General features: G+C 39.3%; 1 long non-coding RNA gene across 1 annotated transcript; it reads right to left on the bottom strand.

Annotated features, from left to right (window-relative positions):
* On the bottom strand, positions 1–1,130 carry LOC128362080 (uncharacterized). The gene is made up of 3 exons (XR_008321612.1): positions 1,030–1,130; positions 280–453; positions 1–122 (listed from the first exon to the last, which is right to left on the bottom strand). It is a non-coding gene; the product is annotated as an uncharacterized LOC128362080 (long non-coding RNA).
* Positions 1,131–9,461: the final 8,331 nt, after the last annotated feature.

Raw genomic sequence — 9,461 nt, 5'->3', positions numbered from 1 at the left:
CATTTTCAACATGAGTGTATCTACACATTGGAAAAGGTGTTTCCAGGTAAGGCAGACAGGTCAGGCTGTGTGTAGGGAGTATTTGTCAGCGGTGGTGATCTACTCCTTTGGCAGTGATTTACCTTTAGGAAGAATATCACAATTACACATCTGACAATAATGAATACATTTTTGAGATAATCAAAGAATAAGAATACTTAGAGCTTTATTTCCTATTTCTTTTGCACATAATTATGTTAGAACTTCTTCATCAAACTACAATATTGTAAGAAAACTCACCTAGGCCTCTGCTGAGTTGGGTCTGCAAAAGCTGTATGCTTTTGAGCTTAGTGGGGGTAGCATACTAGAGGTGTCAACGAGGGGGGTAGCTGCAGTAATGGCTGGGCTGGGGGAGGGACAGATGTCTGCCCAAACCAGTTGAAGAATTAACATCATCTCATCACGTCATCATCTCTGTGAAGATTACAAAATTAGAAAATACTGTCAACATACATTTACTCTTCATTCATAGAGGACAAAACACACAACTTTTTATATGTAGAAATAGAAGTCTTGGGTTTGGCAGTTGGACCAAAGGAGCATAAAGATTGATATAAACTGTTGAGAAGATCCTCAGTTTGTTTCTATCCTCTCTGCATAGCATCTACCAGAGTATAGTCCATAGACAAGCTTGTAGCATGATCAATTACTCCACCAACACCACGCAGAGTTAGAGGTACAACTTATGCTAGCTGTGTTTTATTTTAGTGTTGATGGTTGTTGTTGTTGTTAACAACTCAGTGTGAAGTGCTGGACCTCCTAAGGTGAAGGACAGGTTTTATCCTCAGGCCATCACTAACATTTACTCAATGTCTGTATAATGATATGGCAGATATCACTGATAACACATATTGTATGTGCAATAATGCTGTTTTCTGAAGTACCTCAAATAGCACTTTGAGGCACATAAAACAGAAAAAGCTAGATATGAAAGACAGATATTTATATCCCACCAAAGACATATTCATAGCAGCAGCAAGTTGAACTCACCGGTCGGACAGAGACTCAGAAACAATAGTTGAACTGGAGGGAGAGTAGGTCTCATCAATCCGTGTTTAGACGGTGTCGAAGTTGATCGGTCCTTCTCATGGCTATGAAAACATAAATGAGCTACATTACCACAGTTGTAACGTGTAAAAGCCAATATACGTAGGTCTTTTTATCACAATAATAATGCAGATACTGACGACTAGTGTAGATTAATATCTTTCAAAATAATATACTAATCTATTCAATACTAGGGTCACCGACCCGTTTTAAACACACAGCAAAGCTAATATTAGCATTACGCTAATACAAGCTACAAAAGTAGCTACGTTAGCATAACTTACATATATATAACAAATCCTCCCCGAAGCAAAACAAATCATTACCTGTCCAACAGAAAGAGAGCAACCTCGGCATCACTGTTGAGGCCCTTCAGATCCCTCAGTTGTCTCCACCGCTCAAATGCTACTCCGATGTTGATTCTTGTTTGACCTCTTGCTTTATCCAGAGCCTTTTTATTAGCAGTCCTTTCCTCCTCCGGCTTCTCTTTCTTCCCCTTTTCTCTGGACGAGCCGTTACAAGTAGACGTGCAAGTGGTATTTTCTCAGCCATTGCTCTTAAATAAATATTACATCCGTATTCGGTAGTTCTGCAGAGTGGGGAGAGGGTGTGCTGGTTTTTCTGGCAACAGCGACAGGTGAAGACTGTGCACGCGCGCAGTAGGCAGGGAGAGAGGGGGGCGGGGCGTAGACTGTATGCGGAAGCAAAACTAGACATGAAGCCACCTGATTGGTTTTTTCTGTTCGCACCGAACGGCTCGGATTGGTCGGGGTTTTATCAGTCCTGTGGCCGCTACAGAGCTCTGATTTTTTCCGTTCCTTTTTCTAAAGCCATAATGTATTAATACCTTTCATAATAGAAGGACCATTTCTCCCAGTATAACAAAAAGTGTTTCTGAACAGGATTACCAACCCTACCTTTAAGTGAGGTGAAACTTCCGTGTTATTCTCAGTGTAATGGTGTTTTCAGTACAAAATGGCACCACTCTAGTTATAGTGAATACGTTAGCTTGTTAAAACTTCTATTATTTTAAACCCAAAATCTTTTACACTTGTGTTCAGCCAGTTTGTAACCCCCTGAGAAATATTAGCTGGCTAGTAAATAGCAAGTCTGTAGAGATACCTTTTGTCTATGAAATAAAAACAGATTTGAGCACAGAACTATTGACACTGCTTTCAAACATTACATTAGAAAGCCATCTTATATACACACACATCAAAAAACTGTCCTATAGTGTGGTAATATCCACCCAACACACTCTCCACTTCACTGTGATTATCTACACAGGTTCATTTCATTTGCAGGCACCAAGTAACATTAAACCATTGACAATTGTTTAATTTGGAATTTACTTTGAGCCTTACATTGTTTAAGTGAGTTGCAAACATTTTAATGGTTCTGCACAATTGTTTGTATAAATATTTTTATCTTTGATTTACTGTGGTTTTAATGATTATAAAACTATTCAAAACCTACATTCTCCCATTCTCAAAGCCTACTCAGCTTCCAATCCAAACTACAGAAAAAATATAACTAAATGAGTCAAAATACATAATTTTTTTAAGTTTCCATAATTAGACAGGCCCCAACAGTAAAGTCTCTCATGCTAATCTGTTAATAGACAGGTCCCAGTATGTGAGCACAGCAACAGAAATATATCAAGAGTACATACAAAAAGCATTTCAATAAATATGCATAAATGTGACCCAATTAAAAGCACAAAGAAATTACCGTGTGCGCCTCTTGAACCGTGCAGAATATTGTTAATTTGCAATGCACTTTCCCCTGCAGGTATGCGGTTTCTCTCTGCTGTTTTATTGGTTCGGACCCATAATGCAACAGGTGTGCCCTTCACTGAACTCTGGAAATTTGGCCTGTGACATTCCTCAATATACACTTGCAATCAAAAGCACTGGATTTTAACAGGTAGGGTATTTTAGTCAAATTCTAAAAATCAAAGTTACCCTTTTAAAAACACTCTATTACATTTTAACTCCTTTTTAAATGACTGAATTCAGTAGTAATAATGACAGACTTGGAAGAGCTAAGCCACCTTGTAATTTAGGCCTCTGTAGCAGTGCTGACCATGTTCTACGTTTCTTACCATCCTATATAAATGAAAGCCTTATCAATAGATATGAAGAAAGATTTAAGATAAAGTGGGATACATTGAAACAGAAATTTGGGTAGATCTAATTTGATTCCCAAATAGTGGTCAGAAATTTTCCTGATAAGCTTCTGCATGTCCCTTATAATATTAATACAAATATTTTAAGCCATTTGGAAGGGTAAGGCCTTGTCCTGTATTGGAAGAGCCAATTTAACAGGGTAACAGACACTTTCAGTTTATACCCAGAAAGTGTTCCAAATTTCCTCAAAGCATGGATAATATCAGACATGCACTTAACAGCCCAAACAAATATTTATGAATGGTCTGCATATAGAGATACTCTATGAGGTGTGGAGGCGGTAGGACCAAGTGCAGCACAGAACACCGGTGAGCATTTCGAAAGCAGTCTTTATTATGCAATCAGCAATGTTACTGTACAGGTATACACCAGAATGTATAAAAGGGGGCAGGATGGGCTCAGGGACAAATATGAAACAGGGTCAGCAGCAGGTAAGCAGACAGTCCAAAAGTTGACAGGCATACAGATTATGTTAGTAGCACTTACAGAAATGCTGTGTTCAACCAGGCAGGGGTCTCTAGGCCCTTCTCACAGGATCAAAGCCAGAGATGCCACACATCCACGAGTAGGGAGGAACAGGTGATACTCGAGGTCAGGAACAGAAAGCTGGTGCGTTTACAGGGGTAGACACGATGAGGAGGTCAAAGGCAAACAGGGTCAGAACCAGGAAACCAGTCCATGAATGAGTGCTGGAAGATCTCTCTAGGCAAAGACCATCTGGCAAAGTGTGGACAACAGGAGTAAATATACTGGCTTGATTACAGATGGGTTGCAGCTGAGAGTCCAGGTGAACAGTGTTAACTGATGAGGTGGGTGTGGCTGATTAGCAAGAGTGGAGCAGAGGTGGGGTGAATGGAAATTTACCAGAGTTGCAGGAAAAGAGCAGAACTGTGACATTTCCCTCTCTAAGAATTCCATATATTGATGGTAATGGATAAGGGCTCTATGGCCAAGGCAAATAATAGTGCCCCCCTCAGTCCTCCTCAACAGCTGGAAGTACTGTAATGGGGAAACACCTCTTTCATCACTGACATTCATCCCCCTTTTCCATATGATTCATGTGACTTTAAAGGGCTTTCCACGCTAAGAATGATAACTATAACGACAAAGATGATGATGGTCAACATCCACACACAACATCTTTGTACGATGAAGAGAGATACATCCATCTAAAGAAATCACTTCTGGGTGTCATTCTGCTCCAATTTACAGCATGTCACTCCATGGTGAGAGAGGAGCAACACCACATTAAAATATATAAAATCATCAGCCAGTTTCCAAAGTTAAAATGACAGTGAAAATGGCAAAATGGCAGCACATGAGTAGCACCACTATTTACATCATTGTCATTATAATTATTGTTATAGTTATCATTCTTAGGGCCTGACTTACTAAAGGTTTTCATGTGTAAAGATGTGTGCAAACTTGACATCACAATATTTTTGGTTTTACTAACAGCATTGACTTTGTCACAAATACTCTCCCATATAGCATTTTTTCTGGTAATATTATTTTTGCTGTAACTCAATATATTTCTTAACATCTTCCACTCGTACTAATTTAAATACTGCTGTCTGCACCTGTTGTCATTTGCGCAGTTATTCTTAGTAGATCACCCGCAAAAATGTACAATCTGTTGCACTGCACACGAAATGTACTACCTTTGTTTGGGATCTTAGTAAATCAGGCCCAAGTGTGGATGGCCCTTAAACAGTGTTCAAGATGACTTGGACACAGCAGCTTCAGCTTCTTGTTCAACAGCGTCAGGCATGTTCAGGTGGACTCCATCTTCAGCTTCAGCTCTGACATTGACAGCATCAGGTTGTGGCTGCTGGACAGCTTCTCCCCCTCCCCTCCCTCTGGACACAAAAGAGGAGAAACATTAACCTACAATTAACTGATGTATACAAGTCCGGGTTTTAGTCTTCTGTTAGAAAACTGCAGCAATCCAGGAGTTCGGTCAACAATCTTTAATAATGTACCTGTCTTTACTGGAGTAAAGACAGGTGCATCGTTCTTATCCAAATGAATAACAAGCCAATAATGACTTCTTGAAGTTGTGGTTATTAAACAACAACAGAATATATATATTTAGTTATAATGGTCTGAATAAACAAAGAAAGAATGGCAATAATAGCACTGCTGTTGTAAATCGTCAGCTTCACGGTCATACAAGTAATACTCCAAATGTCCACAAGAGGGCTCTGGACTGCAACCAAAGATCGACAGCACATTGCATACAGGCATCAGTAATATTATGAAACCTATGACCAAATAAGTAAAGTTTACACTGTTAGCTAGTCATATCAAATAATTTATGACTAATCTATTCAACATTATATTAAAATAAAGAAGATAAGTGCTGCTAATGAACTAGTGGTCAAGCTAACAGCAGAGCATTACACCTACTGCAAGTAATATAATAATGAACTGTACATGAAGGTTATTCCTTACCAGCATGTATTAAAGCAATTATCTGGTAATGATGCGTAACTTAACACTTACAGTAGCATTTACGCACAACTTGGGAAGGTTTCTGATGACCCGGACGATGGTTTGGTATAATGCTGAGTTGTATGAGAAAGTACTGTGATTGTGAACCATTTATTATGGACAGAAGTGGAAACGGAAATGTGACTGCTTTGTTTTCTTTATTTTGTCAGTTCTCACGTTGGTTTATGGAGCTGGTTTTGTGGAACCGCAATAAATGCTAAAACCATCAATCGAGTCTCTTACCATCTTTTGGAGGGTACGCTACAAAGATGATAATAATTAAATATCTTCACAATTTAAACTGTCAGTCAGACAAAAGAAGCTAATTAAAGATACCGTTGTGGCCTCTAAGAAACGGTCACTATTTTAACATTTCATAAACTTAATTAATCGACTAATCAAGAAAAGAATTGGCAGGTTAATCTAGAGTGAAAATAATGAAAGTCGTCGCTGGTTTGTCTCTGAACACTTGAGATTTATTTACCTTGTCAGGCAACGCTTCCTCAATACACAGCAAACAATCAGGACAGTGAGGAAGAGGATGAGGAGGATGAGGAAGAAGATCTGCCACCATTCCCAAGTACCTAACAGATTTAGATGAGACAGAGAGAAATGAAAGAGGGGAAACTGTGACACCAAACATGAGCTGCAGCCACAACTGTGAAGATTACAGTGTTATTCATCATCGTGAGTGAAAATGAGGGTGTTGGGGTTTTTTCCTCATTAACCACACGGCTCACTGAAGGAGGCGAAGGAGATGTTACTAATCTGCACATCTGATCTGACTCAGTAAAAATCCACCAGCAGCCACAGTGCAGTGTCATTAGCTTAGAAACTGCTCACCTGGGTTGATTCCTGGAGATTCAGTAGCACTCTGAACTGTGGCTGAAAGAAAGAAATGAGTGAGTATCGTCTGTAATGTAAAATAATCCTTCACTGATGACAAACCGATCTAAAAGACACTTACCATCACCAAGAAGCCTGGGACACTCTGCAGGAAACATAAAACACATACTGAATTTAGTAATCATAGAAATGAAACACCTAATATTTGTAATTATTATTATCGTGTTTTATTGTAATTAGGATTATTTGCCTTTATTTTATGCCTTGTGCTGCATTAGAAACAAAGTTTATCATTATTATTATTATTATTATAATTAAGAAAAGATTTCACACGCATTTCATATTTCATTTCATATTGTTGTTATCGTTATTATTATTATTGTGTATGTATGTATTTTTTCTCCACACAGGTCTGTCTTTTGGTGTCCTGATGTTTGTGGAGAGAAAGTTTTAGCTCTGTTTCTGTTTATAAACTTCGAAATCAATACAAACACCCCCCCCCCCCCCCCCCCCCGAAAATCTGCTGAGGTACTTGTGCTTTACTTGAGTTAGGAGTGTGTTATATATATCGTCTATGATATCATGATATCATCATCATTGTTGATGTTCAGTATTTACACATTTTGCAAGAATTTTAATGTTCTGTCTTTCTACTTCTTTAAATCTCTGCTGCTCAGATGTTGGCTTCTTGTTAAACGTTGAGCTGACCTCTGACCACTGACCTCAGGAGTGTGTGAAGTGAACCTAACAGAAATAAACAAGGTGATGTTTCATATCTTACCGCTCTTAATGATTTCTATCTGTCGACCTGCAGCCTCCATCACCAGCTCCACAGCCTGCATCAGGTGACCGCACACAGCGTTTACACCCTGCTGCACACACACCACACAGCTGGAGGCTGAAGGTGCAGAGATGGAGGAGCAGAAAGGAAGTGTACCGTTTTTCTGCCAGAGGTGACCAGTGTCATTATTGGAATCATACACCAAACCCACATCTGTGATGTTTGGGTCAGAGGAACGATGGCAACTAAGCATCTGCAGAGAGAGAGAGAGACAGAGAGAGAGAGAGAGAGAGAGAGAGAGAGAGAGAGAGAGAGAGAGAGAGAGAGAGAGAGAGAGAGAGAGAGAGAGAGACAGAGACAGAGAGACAGAGACAGAGAGACAGACAGACAGACAGACAGACAGACAGAGAGAGAGAGAGAGACAGAGAGAGACAGAGAGAGAGAGAGAGAGAGAGAGAGAGAGAGAGAGAGATGGCAGCTTATTAAAATGTTGAGGCACTTGTACACTGTTGCCCATAAAATTGGAATAATTTTGTTTCAGACACATTCTTCTTTTTATTTTCTATTTATTTATTTCTATTTATCAGTAATCATCTTTGACCAGGTGCAATGAGATTAATCAATACAATTTTGAGAATATTTACACTTTATCTATCAAGAATAAATCACATTGTCACAATCATTTCATGAGAAGAAGTAAAAAATATTGTATTCCAACTTTATAGGCAACAGTGTACAGAGGGAAATGTTAACCCTAACCCACATGACTTATAATACTGTATACTACATCACTCATAATACTGGTAGTATGCAGTATTAGTCATAATACTTGTCCAGTTCTGATCACTTTTGGAGGAATTCATTTCTCTGCCGTCTGGATGAACAAATAGGTACACATGTTCCTTTGTTCCACGTGCAATCAATGCAGTTAACTTGTACAACCCCAAAGAGTCTGGGTCTGAAATGAAGTCTAATTAACAGAGAAGAAATTAACTTTTAATGTATGTTTAAGTTCAACAGCTTCAGCCGATTGGACTCGAAGATATTCGTTGTTCACAGTGCAGGTGGTGAAATCCCAGAAAAGTTATAGTTTGCAGAAGTTAGAGAAAAATGAACGGAAGTGGGGGAATAATAGTACAAAGACAAAATAGATTTTCATCATTTTACATTTTTTGGAATAAAGGGAAAAAATAATCATATCAGTGTTTATTTTTTCCAAAGTAAGCAACTCAAATATATTTATGTGGTCGAGAAACTGACAAAAACAAAGTGGAGTTAAAAACAAGCGACCCCCACTGTACAGCTGCATAACTTTACTTTTTAGTATTATTATTAAAAATCTATAGATATTCATCTGCAAAAACGGAGGGGAGAGAAACTCACCTTTGTGAAGAAGAAGACGAGGAGAAGAAGGAAGAAGTTTTTCTGACGATCTGACAGAATTCTCCTCGAGGTGCGCATATAGGCTACACATACACACCCTCCCTCTCTCTCACCCACGTGCCCAGCTATCGGCGGGATAATCTGCATATTGTTTGTAGTCCATCTTGTTGCATTAAGAGAGCTCGTGCATGGTTATAACCCCAAATGTCTGCAACCAGGAACAAGTCACTGTACATAGTCATTTGAGAATCCAAAATCAAAGAATATGAAAATGTTATTTCTTGACTTCTTCTTCGGATGTGCGAGGGTTGCATGATGTGCACGGTGGGCGCATGCACAGACTCACATTGAATATAAAAGTTGGCAGGGACGTTTGTCACGTACGGTGTCAGACCCAAAGACTCTTACCAATGAGTTAAAGAGAGCCTGAGTTATGACAGCTCGAGCGCACTCTACTGCTCTCCACTGATATGACTGTGTGCGTAATATTGTTCAGAGCTGGGAAGCGTTTCATCGGAGGCTTTCTCTGAGAATGTTACAACACCGTGAAGCATTTTCACCTGCAGTCTGATCCGTTTTAAGGATCTGTCCACAAAAGATTTTGCGCTAATCGGCAGCTGAGGGCAACACGCAGATGGCTGTATGCGACAGTCCGCTGCAGCTCCAAACAGTGAGTCTCCAAA

This window comes from Scomber japonicus, chromosome 7, assembly GCF_027409825.1.
Source record: "Scomber japonicus isolate fScoJap1 chromosome 7, fScoJap1.pri, whole genome shotgun sequence".
NCBI lineage: Eukaryota > Metazoa > Chordata > Actinopteri > Scombriformes > Scombridae > Scomber > Scomber japonicus.
This window is presented reverse-complemented; position numbering and strand designations above follow the sequence as displayed.